This window comes from Meriones unguiculatus, chromosome 18 (assembly GCF_030254825.1).
Source record: "Meriones unguiculatus strain TT.TT164.6M chromosome 18, Bangor_MerUng_6.1, whole genome shotgun sequence".
NCBI classification, from domain to species: Eukaryota; Metazoa; Chordata; class Mammalia; order Rodentia; family Muridae; genus Meriones; species Meriones unguiculatus.
Window position 1 is genome coordinate 17,104,621 of NC_083365.1, and position 20,693 is coordinate 17,125,313.

The window sequence follows — 20,693 nt, forward strand, 5'->3', positions numbered from 1 at the left end:
ATTCACAGCTGTGCCCATGGTACCTGGAAGTCTCCTCCTTCCTGGAGCTATGCTCTCATTCTCATCGCCACCTCACGGCACCATTGTGTCCACCATCTTTGGTGGAAACTAGAGCCCTTCTTCGGGAGGCAGCTGCTCCAGAGCTAGGACGGCCACTCTTTCCACACTTCTATCTTTTCCTTAAAGAACACCGGATCTAAGTCTTCTGAATTTTTGAAGAAACAAATGGTCAATATGTTCATAAATATTTATCAAGCACTCAGCTTCATCTGCCCTATCAGAGGTGTGGATAGCAAACATGACCACAGGATGTTAAATAGAGAAATGCCTGTGCTCCAGGCTCCAGAAAGAACCTGGCATGGTTCTGAGAGGAACAGCTGGGTGGTGATCGTAGCCTAAGAGGCTTGCTGCAGAACACAGATTTCATCCAAGTTTTGACTTAGAAAATATCTCACTCTTTAAAACATTTACTAACGATCACATACGATTAACATGTCAATTATTCTCGTGAAATGAAGCTGATGCTCCTTCTGGAAAAGACTCCTGGGATGCTTTTCATCTCTTCAACAGTCAGTATGGACTGCAGCAGTGTTCTGGTTCCAGTGTGAGGGTAGGAGCCCAGGAATTGAGAGAGCTTGCTCTTGTCTTTGTAGACCCATGTGACCCATATTTTCAGCCAATGAGAATACAGTTAGATTTGAAGCCGGGTGTGGTGGTGCATGCCTGTAATCTCAGTACTCAAGAGAGGAGAGGTAGGCAGATCTCTGTCAGTTCAAGGTCAGCCTGGTCTATTAAAGCAAATCCAGGGCTACACAGAGAAACCCTTTCTCAAAAAATAGATAGATAGATAAATAAATAATCCAATTAGATTTCAAAGAAATGTGTGTGCTCTGTCTTCAGCAAGTTCCAGATGCATAGTAGTAAGATTACAATGTGTCAAACAACTAGCGCCCTGACCTTCACAGAAGGTGTCCTTGATGACCATTTTGGCTATTCAGAGCTGTTTATTAGTGGGTGGTAGAGTCCGGGTGTTCAAAGGGGTTCAGAAAAAAAAAGGAAGATCAATGCAGAGAGGTGTGGGGTGAACAGGTGCTAGAGAAGCTGGTGGGAAGCCTCCTGTCAATGGCAGATGGAGTGCAGTTGTGGTGGCTGCCAGCAAAGACGTCAATGGACAGGAGCTTCTTGGCCTTTCTGAGAAGTCTTTGCCCAGACGAGAAGAGGCCTCTTCCTCAAGCTGGGAGGCTGTGGGTTCTAAGCTTGAATGCTTCCTCATGCTTCAGTCTGCAGCAAAGAAAGGCTTTGCAGACAGTGTGGCTTCCATCTCCCTCTACCTCATCTTCAGGTTACAAAAGCTCCTCCTTGCCTTTAGCTTCCCTGTCTTCTTTCTCGGTCAACACCCCTCCCTCAGGATTCAGCTCTGCTCGGTCAGCCTCCATTTATTCCATGAGTCAGTTCTCTGAAGTCCCTGTGATGCTTGGCACTAGTCGTTCCTTCTAGACAGAATAATGGCCCCATCGTTTTTGCCTCTAAGTAAAAAGGGATTGGTGATAGGATTCTCCTTTCTCTTTTAAAGCATCGTCTGTCCCAGGAATGAAGTCAAAGCTGGCTGTGTGGGTCATTTTAATCCAAGAATAACTATAAAGGCAAAAAGAATGGCCTGGTCTAGCACAAAATAAAACGTCTTGAGCAACATAGAAGAAAATACTGAGATTGCCAACTTCTCCGGGTCTTCAGGTAGAGAGCTGTTTCTAAGGAGAATAATGGAGCGGATGTCAAATGTTCCAGAGCTCCCCTTTCCCCTTTCCTTATGGGACAGTTGTATTTTAACAACCATAGAACTTCTATGGAAAGAAGAGTAGGAAAGGCTCATGTTTTCATATGTTCTGTCTGGCCATGCATGGGAGGGAAATGCTCCACTAGCTTCTTCCAACCCATCCCAAACTTCTTGGCCATTCTTGCTTGGACAGCCTTTTCCAGGCCTTCCTTATAGCTACACAGTCAGCCGAGGGCACCATGTTTGCAGTGCCTGAGCAATGGAATGAGTCCAGGTTAGTTGAGAGTAGGAAAGGCATTCCTCAGAACAAGGAAGACCCGTGCTCCTGATCATCCATAGTCAATGGGTAAAGCTTTGTGCAATCTGTGTGGTTTGTGAGCCTTGAAGTGACAGAAAAGCCTGAGGAGTTAAGCATGTCTCAAGACTCATCTACACTCTGATAAAATCTAGATGGCTGCTGCTGCTTCCCAGGAGAGGTAGGGACCACTAAAATGCATAATGAAGCCCTTGTTCTCTGTAATGATGGTGTGGCTTTAACCAGGACTGAGAAAAGTGGGACACCAAGCTGAGGGCAAATTCTACTAAGAATTTCCATGCCATGTCCTTACAGCCAAAGACCGTAGATAACAGAAAGCAAAGATAAAAAAAGGAACACTTAAAAAAATAGTAGCTGATGCCTTAAAGATGGAGCTGGTTTCCGCCTTCCACCTTCCCGATGGTGAGTGCTCTCTGTCACGAACAACTCCACATTTGGCTAAGGCCAAGGATCTGGCTTGCTTCCATGTATGTGGACCTATCTGCATTGCCCCCGTGGCATGCCTGGGTTGGCTACCCAGAGGCTATTTAAGCTGTGGGCTGGCTTTCCCCGGGGTCCGAGGATTGTTCAATGTTCCTGAATAAACTGCATTGAAAAAAAAAAAATAAATAGTAGCTGAAATTTTTATCCCAGAAATAAGTTTTCCTTCTTTGTTTTGAAAAACAAAGTTGTCATTTTCTGTAAAATCTGAGAATAAAGAATGTATCTTTAAGCCTTGGAATGGAAGTTATAATTTCAGTTCCTCACTGTGTCACTTTTTAAGTGGTATAGCTTCAGGTAAATTGATTAATATCTCTGAACTCCAGATTCCTTATCTGTAACAGAGGACAAGGAGATGCCCTCCCTGTGATTGGCGGATGTCTGCTGAGCTCCTGCAAGAGTCCCAGAGCATGGTTGCTGAGAGCATCAAGCTTAGCTGTTGCTTTCCACCACAGCTGGTTTCACTGGTGGGGTAGGGGGTTGGGTAAAGGCCGATCAACTAATTTTTTTGAACTAATGAGACAGCAGACGGGAAAACTCAAAACGATGCAGCTTCCAATTGACATTGTCGATGATTGTTGCCTAACTGTGGGCCAAATGCTGCTCTTTAATGAATGGGAGTGTGAAATTTATTAAGATTAATGACTGTCACAGCTGGTAGCCAGATGTTTACAGGATTCCCCCTGTTTCATTGTAAATACACCAGTGGAAAGGGTTGAAAGGCAAAATTAGGCAAATAAGTGCAATATTTTAAGAATAAATACACGTTGTTTTGGAGGGCAGGAGATTAAGATCCTAATCTATCTTGATTAGACTAATATTAAAAATTAACATTCATAAAACAGTGAGGTAGTTTTCAACACAAGTGACTTGTGGAGGGGACTGGTACAGATATGCAAGCTCCTGGTGAGACAGCCAGCAATTAAATAGTCCTTGTCTCGCAGAGCCAAGAGAGTTAAGTGTGTCTCCGCTGGCCTCAAATATGAAAGGGCAAATCATTGTGTTTAATCGAGGAAGGATAAAATGACTTTGCTTTGCACATGTATTTATGTTCTATTTTAGCATCATAATTATTTTTGCAGCCGTCAGAATTTTACAAAGCCTAATAGGGAAATAGATTTGAATCTAGAATATCTCAGTACTTTGCAGAGAAGTCCAGTAAATAAAAGCTCCTCGGTGGCTGACTGACCTTATTTGTGTCATTGCCCCTGAGCTCCAACCCTTGAGTGAATGGGGAAAAGGTTAATTAGTTGGAATAAATTTATGGAATATTTTTTTAAGAAGCAGCCTGAATGTAAGTGATTACAGCCACACAAATGAATAAAGGGTAGAACTGTGAGAAGACAGGTCTGGCATAACTGATCGTCTTTACCATGTGAGGAAGATGGGAAAGAGTCTCTGCCCATTCTGGTCTTGAATAGTCAAGGGGCAGAGTCAGAAGTGACCAAGCTGTGCACAGAAGAGGGCTGGGTGGCGTGGAGCACAGTTCAGAGCTCCAGTAATTACATTTACTCTCCTGACTTAGAAAGTCAGATCACAAATTTGCGTATTAACTCCTCACTTCCTCCTCCAGTAATAGGAAACAAGAAATTATTCACAGGACATCTAAAACCAGCATTTAAAACTAGATATCCAGAAACGCTTACTTAACAAGTGTATTTATAGACATTTTTTTGGTACTATACGTGCCCTGGATAAGCTGCTAACCCAAAACTGCAAAGAGTAGTTCAAACACATGAACCGTGGTGGGCAGAGTCCTTGACCTCCCAGTGGTATCTAAGCCTGAATCTTGGAAGTTTTGCATACATTATGCTCCCCATCAAGGGAAGACTAAGAAGCAGAATTGAGTTCACTAATCACTCGACCGCAAAAGAGGAAGATTTCCTTAAATTCTCTAGGTGGGCTCAATCTAACTGCAATGCTGCTGAAATGATGGATGAGGAGGGAACTTCAGGATGAAACAATGTGACATTGTGACATTGTGACATTCCGAGACAGGCTCTTGCATTGGGTAGATAGAGGGACACAAGACGTGGGACATGCTTGACTGGGCTATATTCCGAGCCCCAATATTAATGTCTGAAAGGAAAGTCCATTGGCAACTTCCATTTGACTTATAAGAACCTTATATTCCCGGTGGGTGAGATGGCGCAGTGGTAAAAGCGCTCCCCACCAAGATTGAGACACTGAGTTCCACCCCCAGGCCCCATGGTAGAAGGCGAGAACCAACTCCTACAAGCTGTCCTCTGACTTCTGCAGACTTACAACCCCTCCAATGACAGCACGCTACTCTACTTACAAAGTCTTTTCTCGGGAATATTCCAGAAAGCTTTGAAAGAAGCTAGGGTCACTCTCTGGACACTCCCTTGTGTAATCTCCGTGAGGAGGCAACTGTGTCAGTAGGGGAAGAAACTTTTACTGATGGGATCCCGTTGCCTCCAAACTTGTTCTTCCACGGCTCTCTGCAAACCTGAGCTCCAGCGCATTCATACCTACAGACATCCTAGAGGTGTGACCAGCATACGGCCACTTCTCATTTGTGCCCTGCTGAGCCCTCCCATTTGGCTTACCCTCAGGACCACACACACAGGTAGAGAGTGTTCAAGCCTTGGGAGATCCCCTGTACCCACCACAGAGGTGAAGTTCCTCCAAGACTGGTTGTTTGTGGAATGCCAATCTTCCACGCCCTTTCAACACGCTTGCTGTGCTATTCTTGTGATCACTGCCAGTCTGTAGAAAATTACAGGATGAATTTTTGTGAACGACTAAATTTGCCTAGCTTTGTCTTCTATTGTTTATTGGGGATGGGAAAAGGAGTCTGCTTTTTTGTACACAATTTGTGTGGCTTTATTGGACATTATTGGGTTAGATGCGCCCTGCCCGTTCGCTGGCTTGGAATTGCTATGCATGTGCTGTCTGCTGAGGCTTAGCATTAAACCATCTTCTTTTGTTTAGATTTGCATTGCTGCTTCTGCCTGCAGATGACTTTACCCACTGCCGCCCCCACCCGCCCCCAATGCACACAGAAGTCTGGAATTAGATATATTTTAGATCTATTTTCTCGTTGCAAAGTTCAGGACCCGCTAATGACATAAGTCCTGAACTTAGGGTTGGGTAAATCCTCTTCACTTTGGTCCTTCGTTATCCTGCAGTTGTTGTGTTTAGTTTAAAAATAGAAAACAAACAAATAGCTGAAGGAAGATGTGAAGCCTTGTGACCATGTCTGTGGTTCATTAGACTGGCTCCGTTGGCGTCTTTAGTCAAGTGGGTACTGTGAGAGGCTTTTTTTGAGCACTGTATGGTTTTCAGCTGCATCTTTTGCCTCTGTCCTCCAAGTATGTAATAACAGTGCATTCCTTAAGTCTTAACATTAAAAACGGCCTCCAGATATTGCCAACAGTTCCCAAAGTGAAAAAATTTTACAGCCGAGAACCAATAGTTTAAAGCAGTGGTTCTCACGCCTTCTAATGCTGCAACCCTTTAATACAGTTCCTCATGTTGTGGTGACTCCTCCCCCAACCATAAACTTATTTTTCGTTGCTACTTCATAACTGTAATTTTGCTACTGTTATGAACCAGTAATGTGACTGCGGGGGAGGAGGGCATTCAAAACCCACACGTTGAGAACCACTGTATTAGAGGAATCACAAAGAACCAGCTTCAATCAACTTGTTAAGGAAGCTCCCAGAATGATGAGCAGGCTCACCTGTCACCCAGGATCACCTGTGGTCAAGAAATTGACAAGATTGTTGAGTTACAAGGCTTGGGTGTGTGGTCTTCACTATAGGCAAAAGCGCCTGTACTCAGTAGGTGGTCGGGCTGGAGGGCTGGAATCACATACACTGCTTGGCTCTGCCCTAAAGCAGCTGGAAGGCGGCTTCTTCTAACTTCTGGCTGAGAGTGACGACAGCTCAGACCGACAGTGTGACCCCAGTGTGTATGAATGTGCTAAGTAGAAATGGCCATAACCATATATTATTCTAAAATTATTCTTCCTCTTGCTTAAAAAGAGAGCATTCAAGAAGTTGGGAAATGACGTAATATTTTATTGACTTTTCCTATAACCGATATGGATCTGGCCTGACTCTGCCTGCATGTCCTGATGGCATCCTAAATAGAACCCGAGGCCAAGTTTATTACCATTTGCCCCCAAATAGCATTTCAAAATATCTCATATTCCGTTACTAACCTTGGGACAAGAGGTGCCTCATTCCTTTATTCTCCTTCAACCCTTCTGATATACAACTGCCATCTAACCTCTCAGTGTGCAGTTTACCCATTAACTTTCCGAAACCAAAAGTTGGATTAAGCTCCATTAAAAATGTAAAATAGTTTTCAGTAACCCAGAGTCTAACGTTGCTATCTCGAAAGTCATGGCCTGTATTCTGTCTGCTTAGCCTGTATTTGTTCTTCTTCCCTCCCTCCTTCTTTTCTTCTTCCATCGCTTGAGAACTGCACAGCCCAGTTACAGAGTACCTTAGCTAAGCTTACAGCTTTGTCTTAGGCATATGCATAGCTCTTCTGTAGTGCCTCTGGCCTGTGGGGCAGGTTGGAGTCACCTGTAAGCCCTTACTTACTGTGTTTTTCCTGGTACTTATTGCATTCCAACTTAGCATAACTGGAAAAGAAAAAGAGGGGGAAAGGCAAGATGAGAGGTAGTGGCTACGATTCATGTAGCCAGAAAATGTGCCAGGCACTTTCCACTGAGCATTTCATGAAACATTATAATATTGCCATGTACCTTATAGAAATGGAAACTGAGGCCTGGGAAGGCTGATGACTTACACTTCATAAGTAGGTAAGACTCTCATCCCAAATCCAGAAAGCTAGCACTGACCTATGATGTCACACTTCACTGGTCTTCTTGATACAATTGTATTACATCTTTTATGGAGGAAACCATTTGGGTATAAGACCTTGACAAAATACCACAGTGGGATGAACACTGACCATCACATCAAACCAACCTTTGCTTGAATTCTGGTTTTGGCATGTGTTGGTACCTTCCAGATTGACCTGGGGGATGGCCCTGTGCCTATGGCTAGAAAAAGACCAGATGATGAGAAGGAGGAGGGTGCATAGGACAGCCAGCCTCTGTGAGATAGGAAGGACAGCTGGGGGTTTCCACCTGGCTGCTGTTTATATCCCTGAGCTTAGTTCCAGGGCTAACCAAGCTTGAAGGGAAGTTATATCATGTTTTTCATTGTTAGTATCTGTTAGTTTTATGTGGCATTGACTCCAACTAAAACATTTAGGGATGAACAACATTTAGGATACTCTCTCTGTGATGTCCCGGCATAATAAACACCCATTGTCTTTCCTTGGTTATGCTACATCACTTTTACCATGGAGACAAGATGCTCAAACAAACAACGGGAGGGTAAAGAATTTATTCCCAGCTCAGTTTTAGAAGCCTCCGTCCATGGTTAGCTCTGTTGCCAAGGGCCTGAGGAAATTCAGAACATCTTGGCAGAAGGAAGGTACATCAGAGAGGAGCTGCTTGCCTCTCACCTCACAAAAGGCAGAAGTAGAAAGATCAAGGGGGAGACTGGAGAGTAAGATGTAGCCTTCAAAAGCATGGCTTTACATCATTCTGGGTTTTACATCTTGAGTTTCCTCTATGCATTAACCTTCTCCAACAGGCAATGTTCTGGGTCCAGTGAGTTAGAAAGGGTACATGATTTGAGGCAAGCAAACACAACAAACAGAAAAAAAAAATCTCAAGGCTTGCCTTTGTCCAGGGTATCTTCCAAGAAGTACATAGACTATGAAGAGGTAAACTGCAGGCTGTTGGAGATTTTAGAGCTATTTTTGGAGGGGCATAAGCATGGGCAGGAAGTGGGTTGTGGTGAGACCACTTGGTCCTAGACATTTTCCCGTTTGAAGCTAGGCACTATCCTGCAAGTTTTATATACAAGTCTCAATAATTTTCTTATTTTGCTTAAGCTGTTTTGAGTAGGATTGTTCTGTTTCTTGTCATTTTTTTTTTGAAAAAAAAAAAAAAAGAAAAAGAAATAGAATTAGTAAGTGGTCAGTATTAAAGATGAGCATATTAAGATATTTTCAACACTCCACTACCACGACAAGAATTCTTGCACATAGCAGATTCTCCAGAATTGACGACTGAAAGAATGAGAAGTAAGTAGAGAAAGAAAGGAAGGTAGGAAGGAAGGAAGGAAACAAAAGAAGAAAAGAAAAGAAAAGAAGAGAAAGGAAAAGAAAGACACCCTATGAAGCTATAAGATTTTTGTTGCTTTCTTTTGTTTTAATTGTCTTTTCAGACCACATTCACATTCAGGAGTCACAATTACGAAAACTATTCCAGAAGCTCTGAGATGTTTCTTACAGTTTATCTACAGACCTCCAGTTGCAGGAAGATTGTGCCCACCTATAAAAGAAGAGCCACACCCAAATAGTTTTATAAAGGTCTTTATGACTTCCTGGTGATAGTTTGTGGTGGGGACAGCACTCACTATTGCCGTGCGGGTTCTCACGTAGATGACTGTGCATCCCTGCCGGAAGCAGAGGAAATGATTCTGCCACGTATCTTTTCAAGGGGGCTGGGGCATAAGAAACTAACTCAAGTCCTTGTGATGTGAGCCTGTTTTGGTTTTGGAACTGAGTGGATTCTCAATAAAAGGCACATATAGAAAAATGAGTAAAACAGAGAGAAAGGACACAGTCATAGCCGATTATATTTGTTAATTGCAAACCTTGGTTTTGTGGTGCTTTTGTTTTCTTTTGTTGTTTTTTTCTGCTTTTGAGGCAGCCTTAGCCGTAGCTGATTCTAACACCAGTCCTCCTACCTCAACCTCTCCAGTGCTGGGATTATAGGTGTGAGGTGCCATATCCACCAGCAAGCTTTCCTAGTAACAGTGACACTTCCGGACTTTGTCACAATGAGCCAAAAGCACTGTTCTAAGCAAGCTGATATCATTTCGCCTAATTCTCAAAGCAGCTCCTTGAAGGCCATTCCTATTAATTAGGCTTTAGGATGAGGAAACTCGGAGCTGAGGGGCCATTGGTCAGCTCATGGAAGCCAGTAATGCACCAGCAGCCTAGCCTTTTTATTAAATCAGCTGTGAGGCTGCCAAACACTGGCCATACCCCATATCCAACCCGCTGGACGGGTTCCAGGACTGTCAGAGCAACCCTACAGAGGGTCTTTGGGTTTGTCCCAAGACAGGCTCTGACCAAGTAACTCTGGCAAGCCTGGAACTTCCTGTGTAGACCACGCTGGTCTGTTCAGAGCAGAGTATCGGATGGGAGAGAGAAAGGTCCATGCTTCTGACCATCAGCCAGGGTTCCAGCTGAATCCCTGCTCCTCCACTAGCCAGCGGAAGACCTTAGTTAATCACTATTTAAGTTTCTCCAACATCTGTAGGTTTGAAAGGGGTTTTGTAATGAAGAGTAAACCAACTGGCAAAAAAGGACTTGAGACCTAGTACTCGGCTACAAGCAGAGCCTGTTACTATGCCAAAATAGGCATTTAATCGTGTTTTAATAATTTTCTGGCAACTAGCTTAGTGTCAGACAAACACTAGATTCCCAGCTGTGGATAGTCATTCCCCTCTCCCTACCAGTGTCCTATAGCAACAGCGTCATTCATCTTTTCTTGTGTTGTTGCTGTTATTTACGATGAAACTTTAAACATTAAGAGAAACATTTTGGTGGCGCAAACAGGATAACAGACAAGCGGTGGTAGGGTATGAAATAAAACCACCGGGCAGTGCCCATCACTGTCCCCCAGTGACTCTGCCAATCTGCAATAAGGCTTATCGAATAGCAAAGTGGAACCGGCAGGGCAGGCAGGCTGGCCAGCTCTCTGTCCTTGCGCTTTGGAAATGAACTCTCTTGTTTGTTGTTATTAAGCAAATAAAGAACAAACTCCCTTTCTGAGTGTCCTCAGAGCACGGAGAAGGAGTGCGATTGTCATTCAGGGCTTGTGACTCTAGGAGACGGGGCACCAGCACGTGACTGGAAGGGACAGTGCTCTCACAGAAAGTTATCAAGGGTACAGCGCCACTGACCTGAAAACACTCTCACCTTTACTGTGCTGTGGAAGATGCGATAATGCACAACATGATTAACTGCTGAAGTTTAAGTAGTATGTGTGTGTGGGCGGCTATACGTGCATGTGATTTAGATGACCTAACCCACAGGGATCAATGCTTTTGGCTTTACCCAGCTACAGCAAGCTGTGGTTCTAAGGAGCCTGTGTTGTACCATTCTGAACTTTACACACAAGGTCAAGGGCAAAAGAGGGCCTTGTAGCCTGGGACACAGTTCCCTGCCCTTTCTACTCAGGGTCTACATCTTAATCAGAGGAGTACAGGTCCAACACTCAGATTACTGCCTAACCTATGTGTTTTCCGTAGGGAAGAGAATGCAAAAACAATTATCAGGGAAAGCCCTTGACCTGGTGCTTGTACTCAGGAGAGCAGGCAGTACTCCAAGCCTTGCAGGAACTGGCTTAGTTCTTTGGCCGTGCATTTCTGCTCTCTGTTTGTCCTGGTTTCTCTTGGTGCTTCACTCTCCTCCTCCACTTGTTCTTCAGCATGTTTTCATCTGTCTCTTTCTCTTGGTCTTAATTTCCATATTCACTTTCTCTCCTTCTTGTGAACTTATCCCTTGTGAACTTGGGAAAAGAAAAGAACGCTTGCTTTTAGAAGCTTCATGGTTGCTAGAATCAACATGTTACTGCAGCTGATGGGCAGGATACTTGTTTTCTAGTCCCTCTAATTCAAAACATCTGAAGTGAGGTCTATATAGTAATAGAGGTACAGGAACTGTGGGCGAAGGGCATGCACATCAAATCAAATAGTGTTTTCCAAATTTTGTTTACCTTTTTTATTTTTGTTTGTTTGTCAAGGGCTGAAATGTAACTTGACTTGTTCCCATGTAGTCTTAATTCTAGAAAAAAAATAAGTAAACAAGTGGAAAGAATGAAATGGCTTCACAGATGAAATCACTAAAGACACTTAGGTCTCCCCATCAGGTGTAGAGAGTAACCAACAGCCTTGGCAACAGTCTGTGATGTTTGGAGGTTTCCAAGCAACCCCTTTGGCTGATGTCCTCAACAAAATGTTACCCACTTTTGGCACTGGAGGTTTTCTTTGATGGCATAGGCTTTCTACTATGAGATTGTCTGTCCAGATCCACCCAGATCTCTTGGATTTCTATTCAGGAATGACAGTTTTATTAGTAAGAGTGAGCTCCTGCTTACCCTGCCCATGTCCCAGCCGTTCTGTGGTGAGCTACTGGGAAGCCCTGGGTAGCCTTTGTGTAGGCTCAGGGTGGGCTTGGGGTGAAAGGCAAAGTCTCAATGGCATGGGCTTGGCTACCCCTTTCAGCTCTCTAGGCTGCTGGATGCAATTCCATTTCATCTTAAAAATAATATTTTGATCCCAGGCTGTTTCTGGCTAAATGTTACCCTTGACAAGCTTTGCACAAATTACCATTCACAGTCACACTCCCTTTGTGGCTGATTCCGTTTTTAGCAATGTGGAAGGGAAGGAGTGCTCTCAGAAAGATGTGTGTGCATTTGATATGCCTGTCCTGCTCTCTCTGAAGGTCAGCTCTAGCATGCATTCCTGGCAGACTGACATTCCCCAGGCTCTTCACACAGCTCCTTCTGGGCTCAGGAAGTTTCCTAGCCCTCCCCATCTTAGATCAAGAAGTAAACTTAGATGCTTCTCTTTAAGGCTAGCTTTGGTGCCCCTCTCTGCTGAAAAAGGGAAAGGAAAGGTGAGATTCTGGCTGCCATCTCTCTGTATGTTTGAGGATTTGTTTAAGTGTGTGCATTCCCACACAGAGTTTTGGGAGGTTATTTTGTTGAGGGCAAATGATAGGGTGAATTCTAAGCATGAGAAAGAAATACAAGGTCTGAACATCAACTGTCAAAGCTTTTATTGGAAAATTTATATGCTGATTTGAAGTCCACTTCATTTTTTATTTTGCTTTTGGTTTTGCATGCATCGTGTACATGAAAAAAGCAATGAATGCAACACAAAAAATACTTACATATGTATTCTAATGTTTACATGTATGCATATTTTATAATTATAGCATAAAGAAAAATAAAGCCAACTCTCATGTAACAGCATGCTTCTTTAGAAAGATGAAAATGGGGTAGCAAGAGCTTGTGTCCACAGCTCTGTGTCCATAATTGAATTTTCCTTTCTTCTCCTGCCTGTTGTTCTTTTCCGTTATCTGATTGTTGTTACATATGTAAGAACTCATAAGGAAGCATTAACAAGTTTACATGTTTTAAAATATTACATAAATAGAGATTTTTTATGATTGAATCTTTTTCTTTCAATATGATTTGAGCTTTTTTTTTTTTTTAAAAAAACTAATATGTGTATATAGCTACAGTTCATCTATTTCCATATGCTACGACTACAACTCAGCTTTGTTTAGGGACATTGATAATATGGCCTGTACATACTTCTACCGTGTCTCTGACATATGCAAGCAACAGTTTCTCCAAATTATGTACAAGAGAGCAGTCTCCAGAGAGATCCCCCATCTATTTTACAGCCTTCGGCTAACTCCCTTTCTAAGGTATCTGTAGAGATGTATATGAGAGTCGTATGTAAATGCTCGGCCACACCAGTGTTTTGTATTGCTGACCAGAGTGTCTACAGCGTGGAAGGGGGCATCACCGAGTTGTTTGCATTTCTCTGCATCCTCACAGGCCTTAACATCCTTGCAAGCCGTTGTTTACCATCTGTATTTGTTTGGGAGTTGGATTTTTTTTTTTTTTTGGCTGTCTTTCCTCTGAGATTATTTTATCTTTTACTTGTCAGTAAATAAAACAAATTACAACCATATTCAGATACTAACCTTTTCTAAGATTTCCATGTAATAATTTCTTACGATGCCTTATGATGCTTTAATATATATTTTATCGACTTCATTTGTTTGCTTATTTATTTATTCACGCGAGACAGGGCTCACTATGCTGTTTGGGCTGGGCTGGAACTCAGTCAGCAATTCACTCTAGCCTTGGACCTTTTGTCTCTGCCTTCCGAGTTCTGGAATTACAGGTGCATACTGCCACACTGTTAAATTTTAATGCAGTTCAAACACCACTATTTTCTTCTATGATTAAATTTTTCATCATGTTTAAGGAATCATTTCTGATACTAAAATCTTAAGCTATTTTATGTTCTCTACTAAAAGTTTTCAAGTTTTATTTGCATGCTTCTGTGTGTAATGTGGTAACAGTTTTTATGTGAGTATGGGAACCTCAAGGTTTTGTCGGTTTGTTTGGTCAAGTGGAGGACCAAGAGTTTGTGAACCTGCCCACGTTGAGCATAGCAATAACCGCACCAGATAGATAACAACACAACTCGTCGTTCTGGAGGCTGGAAAATCCAAAGTGGCACTGGGCTGCCTTCTAGGGGTGCCTCTCTTCCTGGACTGTGGTCAGCCTCCCAAAGCAGCTGCTGCTAAGAACTCTCTGATGTCACTTCCTCTTCAGGCCCCATTCAATCAATAGCCTTCCTTTGTGACTTTCTTAACCTCTGTTACCTCTTCAGAGGCTGGATTTCCAAGTGAAGTCACAGGTGGGGATTAGGACTGTGAGGTACGGACTTGGGAGAGGAGGTGAACAAGGCTATCTGTAGGAAGTGTGCCACCAAATTAGTGCTTATTACATAATAAGAGTCTCAACTCTGTCATGCATCAGGCTCCTGCGTGTGTGGGCATCTGCCTTAAACTCCGTTCTGTGCTCTGTATTCTACTCAGTGGGTCTATTTGCTACACCTGTACCAAGGCCAAGTACTTAAGTGTTAAAGCCTTGGCATGGAGCCATGACTTTTTCCAGTCTCTTTCCCTTACTATTCTGCCTTAGGGGCATAGACATTCAACCTTCTGCGGTTTAAACGCAACTTTGTCAATTGCTATTAACAATCTTCAAAGGATTTATGTGAGAAGTCATTGCATTTATAAGTCATCTGGGGAGAATGGATGTATTTATAGCACTGAACATTTGAATCCTCGAACATAAATTCTTTCAGTCTCTGGCTCTGTTTGTCTCTCTTTCTCTCTCCCTCCCTCCTACTTCTCCGCCCTTCTGCCTTCTTTCCATTTTTTTTTTCCTCACAGAAAAATATTCTGCTCTGTTTAATGTAAATTCCTTGTACACATCTTAGCTTCAATTGTCAACTTGACCTTACAGCCTAGGGTCATCCGATTCTCAACAAAGGAACATAATGGCCTGTGAATGTGTCTGTGATGGGGAAGAAGGGGGAGAGTGTTAGTAGGTGCAATTCTTGATTCTTAATTGGCCTAGAAGAACGCAGCTCTCTGTGAGTAGCGCCATCCTTAGGCAGGGGTCCTGAACTGTGTAAGAAACCTAGCTGAGGACAACCCTCCCAGTGAACCAGCGACCAAGCAGCGTCCTCCATGGGGCCTGCTGTACTTTGGCTGTACAGTGAGTTCCTTGACCAGAGGTAACTGTGGAAAAGCAAGCTGGCCTGCTTTTAAGATCCTGCCTTGAGTTCCTGTCCCAATTTTCCCTCAGTGGTGGACTATAGCCTGTAACTGAAATAAACCTGTTCTTGCCCTGTTGCATTTGGTTATGATATTTTCATAGATGTAAAAGAAACTTTTATTCTCTTGATTCAGTTGCTGTCTCAGGGGATTACTGCCTCCTTCTGCTAACTCAGGCCTAGTCCCAGAAGCTTCTAGCCTCTGTACAATCTAACCTACTCCTAGAATGTTTTCAGCCTCTGAAAACTTATTACTGCTTAATAAGCTCACCTTTACTTCTTACTGAGCCCTGGGCTCACTGGTGCAACTCAGCTGTTCTGGCTCAAACTCCTCTCCCAGCTGACTTATTCAATCTGGCTTTTCTCTTGGCCTTAGAATTGCTCTTCTTGGCCTCAAACTAACTCTAGCAATCTGCTCTAATCTTCTGGCTTCTTCTCATTCTCTTGCTTGTTCTGTCTTCACCTGTGAGTAGCTTGTTCTCTCTCTCTGCAACCTGTCTTTCTGTTACTGTCCTGGTAAAACTGTCTCCTTCCTCTCTGCCTTGCCCCTTCCTCACCTCTCTCTTCTGATGAGAGTTGGGAATTTCCTATTCTGTCAACTCTTCTCTGATTCATCACTTTTTCTGCCATTCAGTTAGACATCACTGTCAAACATGGGTGCTTCCTTCTACAAACTAACTTTACCTTCATTGTTTGGGACTAAGGGCTGGTACCACCATGCCTGGACCTAAGCTTTTCTTTACCTAAAACTTGCTTTAGGTTGGCCTTGCCTTGAACTCAGAGATCTGCTTGCCTCGGTCTCCTGGATTAAAGGTGTGTATGTATTCCAGCTGGATCACACAGACCTAGAAGGTCTTTGGATGTGATCTCTTGCCAGAACAGCTATGTTCTGAATTAAAATTCCTCCACACATAGGAGATAATAAATCTAGGGCAGTATGTATTACTGCAACATAAGCAGTAATTTTGAGTGTATTTGAAGTCTCATAACTGCTATTATATAATGTACTCTCTTATCTTACCAGTCTTGTTTCTTAGCTATATTTGGACACTAATCTGTTTATCTCAACCAATGGTCGCTACCTAGAGACCAAAGCAGATAACCTCTTAAACCTATCAACTTGCTTCCTTCCCAGTTACCATCTCAGAAAATGTTCGTACTTTCTTTTTCTCTCCAAATTTGGTAAGTCATACTTTTTTAAATACGGAAATGTGTGTGTGTGTGTGTGTGTGTGTGTGTGTGTGTGTGTTTAATTTAAATGTGCTTCTTGGCATTACGTGTCCCAGTAGTCTCTTATTTACTGTAATCTGCTTTGTACCTGCAGGTACAGCCCCTTTCATTCCTTATTTCTTATGTGTTCATCCTTGAATATTTTCTTGGCTGATTTTCCCATAGATTTTTTTTTAACCTTTCCCCCAAAACAGTCTTTTGAATCTGTTGATTCTCTGTCTCTGTTTTCTATTTTATCTGTGATCCTCATTGTTGTGAAAAATTTTAATGCCTACAACCATTGATTGGATTGATTTAATGCCTACAATCATTGATTGGAACAGGCCAAGTACCCTTATATGTCTAACAGTATACCTTATCCATAATCTTGTTCTGACCTCATAACTTTTAAGAGGGAAATGCTACATTTCTGACTGTAGGACAAATTAGGAAATGTGTAATTCATAGGGCTGTGAGAATGAAACATGGAGATTCAAACCCTAGCCACATACACTAATCTCCTCCTCTAAAAGCAAAGCTGAAGGAGAGACAGCGTGTAACACCAGGAATACGTTAGAGGTATTAGGCATTTGGGTGTGCTATGAAGTCATGGAAGAATTTGGCTGAATTTAGACTTGAAGCCGCACACAGTCCCTGGGTCTACTTTGATGCTAAGGACAGCAGACAGGGAGAACTCAATTACTGTGTGAGTCCCCCATAGCCTTTGCATTTCCAGATATATCTGAGCCAAAAGATAATGGAGTGCTTCCTGCAAATTATCAAATTGTCTTGCTATGGATTGCAATTTTTGAAAAAAAAATTCAATTTTTGAATTAACTTGCAAGCAGCTTTCAAGGCATTTTCAAAGCTGTTTCTAGTTTTCACACTTTTGACAACTGCAGCAGCCATTAGGGAGATAGGCTGTTTATTATAACTAGCCACAGATGAAAATATTAGAAGTTAAGTGACTTGCTCAAGGTCGCTGATGTAGCAGGCAGCAAGACGGGTCCAGAATGCAGACTCTCTGACTCTCAGCACGCCTACGGCTTTTTCACTCATACTTTCCACACCCACCGACTATTAGGTCTCTCTGTAAAGGCAGTGTTGGATAAAACAGTGTAACAGAAAATTGTGTGCTATGAAGATATAAGATAGTCGTGAAGATAATTTAAATATTGTTAAGACTTGGATCAAGGATTATGAGAAATTTTATGTGTGTATCCTGCAAGTGTGTGCACACCCAGGTTTGTTTGTAGGTGCATGTGTGTAAAATATTGTGAGAGATTTTTTTAGTTAGAAGATTATGGAAAGTGTGTGTGTGTGTTTATGTATGTGTGTGTGCAGATGAGTACATGTGTGTTAAATTATATGTGGGGGCCAAGGGCAATCTTGGGAGTTTTTCTTCAGGACCGTCCACCTTTGTTTCTGAAAACCCTGAGACAGGCTTTTCCAGTGAACTTGGAGCTTACCATTTAGGCCGGGCTGGCCAACTGGCAAGCCCCCATGGTCCACCTGTCTCCACCTCGTGGGTGTCATAAAATGATTGGCTTTTTATGTGTGGGGTTATTTAGCTATCTCTCCAGTCCTGGATTATGGAAAATTAATTTAAGAGAGGTGTTAGATTTGCTTTTGAGTGGAAAGATGAGGATGCTAATATTTTTTTCTACTGTGCTCCAAGCTAACTTAAAGAATTCAACAAAACTGGAAGCTTGGAGGATTATATAACAATTTTGCAACATAGTATGTTACATCTAATAGACTAAGGAAGCTAGAATACCCAAGGGGTTCTGTAAATATGGGTAAAGGATAGCTCAGCATACTGAAAGAACATTCCAGATTCCTATAGGATATGATGAGCACTCTTGCTGTAGAACACTGCCTACTTTTCCTCTATCTAAGCAACAAGAAGGCAACAAATGCTCTCAATTCTGTACTTTGCTCTCTGTAGCTGCCCCGCTGTGACAAAACCTTCTATATTCTTAGCCATTTTTCAGAATACTCATCATTATCTCATCGTAACCTGTGTTTCCTCTGCTTTCCTTGCTACTCACTGTCTCTCATATAGTGCCATACAACATCCCAAGAAGTGGTGATTGGCTCTCTTTTTATTATCTGTGATGGCTTCTCCACCTTTTGTTCTCAGATACCTTGAACCTGGTGAGGCTTATAACTTAGATCCAGCTGTTTCTTGCCCATCTCTCTAGCAATCCTTTTCTGACCCTGCATGATTCGCGGAAACTGATGATCTGCGCCGCTGTTCTTAAAAGAGTTTTTGTAAACTGGTCTGACTTAGAACAATGTCTTTGATCCATCAGCTTCATCTGCTCACTGTTGCAGCTGAATTCTAGACTTCACCATCTCCAGATTTCAAGTTCAAATATGCCAACAGGGTTTGTGAAGCTCAGGCAATACGGTGTTTGCCAAGGAAGCTACGACTAGGTCCTGGGTTCAGTCTCTTGCAGTAGATAACACTGAGCATTGTGGCACACACCAAGAAGTCAGGAGCTGCAGGTCATCCACAGCTACATATGGAGCTTGAGGCTAGCCTGGGCTACATGAGACCCTATTTCAAAGAACAAAAAAACATTATGCTAACATGTTTCTTCCGGTATTTTCAACAAATTCCATCAGGAACTCTAGCTCACTTCTCATAGCTCATTTTACTATGTGGAATATCTATCTTCTCATTTATGTTCTTTTTCACTAAATCCTACAGGCCAGCCCTCCCTTGCACCAAACTAAATCTCCTTCCTTTTCTCTCTCTATTAGCCCCACTTGGCAAAAACACAGCCTTAGTTATATGGGATCTTCTACTACTTCTCCTCTGGCATTGGCATAGGGTATAGCCAGGAGGAAACACTGTCACTTTGCTGCCCAGACCCACTTTAAATTTATATTCACAGACCTCACCTGGGGTCCTCAACACAGCCTAGCCAATTTCTTATTCTCTCTAGTCCATTTACTTTCCCACTCTTTAGGAAAATTATTGCATGCCTTCCGTCCCTTCAGACCTATTCTGCTCTTTTCGCTCACGGCTGACGATCTCACTTGCTACATCACTGAGAGGCAAGAACAATCAGAAGAGAGAAAGCCCCTCCCACCAGCGCACCCTCACTATCAGGGCTCCCATTGCTCACCTCTGCTCCTGGTAAGCAGAGTGGACCATGCTAATTCCTGCTGAATGTTTCGGCCTCCTCTCTACCTGTGGCCACACAACCTTGCCTTTTCTCTGTTGCTATTGCTTTCCCAGACTCCATCATCAAACAGATACGGAAGAGCACTCATGCGGTTAGTGAGGAATTCTTCATACTCCTCCAGGGTAGGAGGGGCAGAAGAGTAAACGCTGATGAGTGACAAGGAGACTTAAGTTTGCTTCTGCCTTCCTTTCTCATTCCCCTCTAGGCTCCTTATACCTGAAGAAAGCCCACCATCAATTCCTTTCCTTCAAATCATGAGGGCAGACCCCGAAGAGCAGTGTCTGTCATTGTCCAGCGACTTGGGAGATGGAAAGTAAGTGTGCCTACCACTCTGTAAAATATTATTCGTTGTCTTTAGTTATTACAAACAGACCCACCTATCACAGTTTAGTATGTAATAAATTTAATATTTTGATCTTTCCCTGCCTGTTTCTTATTTCCCGGAAGCTTAGCACTTTGGCATATGAAAGCAGAGGGGAGGGGCTGTTTTTATCAGTTCTTTCAAACTTCAACATTTGTCTTTAAAGATCTTCTTTCCCCTTTTCTCGGTCTCTCTTTAGAAATGTTCTGCCTGTGAAAGCCCAAGACAGAAATTCTATTTCAACCCCTGTTAGCTTGCCCTAATGCCTTTATCTTCTACCTCTCAGATGAAAATTGACCCAAGGATGCCACTATATGTTGCCCCTACAGAATAAACTTCAACATGGTATAGTAACAGACTGATTAAAGACCAAGCTAAGAGTGCACTTTTGTAGCAAACAGTTGTGCCTTGGCCCTTCACGGGTGCAGGGGACCAGTCAGTCATGGGTGGCTGACGCATCAGACCCTGTGCAAGCCGTGCAAAGGCTGAGCCAACCAATCAAGCTGCTTTTATCTGCGAATCCCGCACGAAGCTGGGGCTCTCCGCACCTCTTCTGCTTTAGAAATAAGCCCAATTTGAGAACCACTCTCTGCTCCATTAAATTCTGCTAAGTTTAATTTGTCCTAAAGTTTTCAGTTGAACGTGCCTCTTTCAGCTTTCAATATACCAGCGAAACTGTTCTGTCAGGACAACGGGCATTTACAGATGCCAAGTTCAATGGTCACTGGAATCTCTCAATCTTTCTGCATCATTTGCCATAACTGATTGCTCCAGCTTCCTTTCGATGAAATGCTTCCTACCCCCACCTCACCCTCCCAGAATACCAGAATGTTCTTGGACACTTCTGAAATGGATT

At 42.9% G+C, this 20,693-nt stretch overlaps 1 long non-coding RNA gene across 1 annotated transcript in view; it reads left to right on the plus strand.

Annotated features, from left to right (window-relative positions):
- The window catches only part of LOC132648942 (uncharacterized), a 33,208-nt gene extending 13,432 nt beyond the window's left edge, over window positions 1–19,776 (plus strand). Inside the window, exon 3 of the long non-coding RNA XR_009587340.1 lies at window positions 19,682–19,776. This is a non-coding gene — a long non-coding RNA (uncharacterized LOC132648942). The remainder of the gene's footprint in view (window positions 1–19,681) is intronic.
- The last annotated feature ends 917 nt before the right edge of the window (window positions 19,777–20,693 follow it).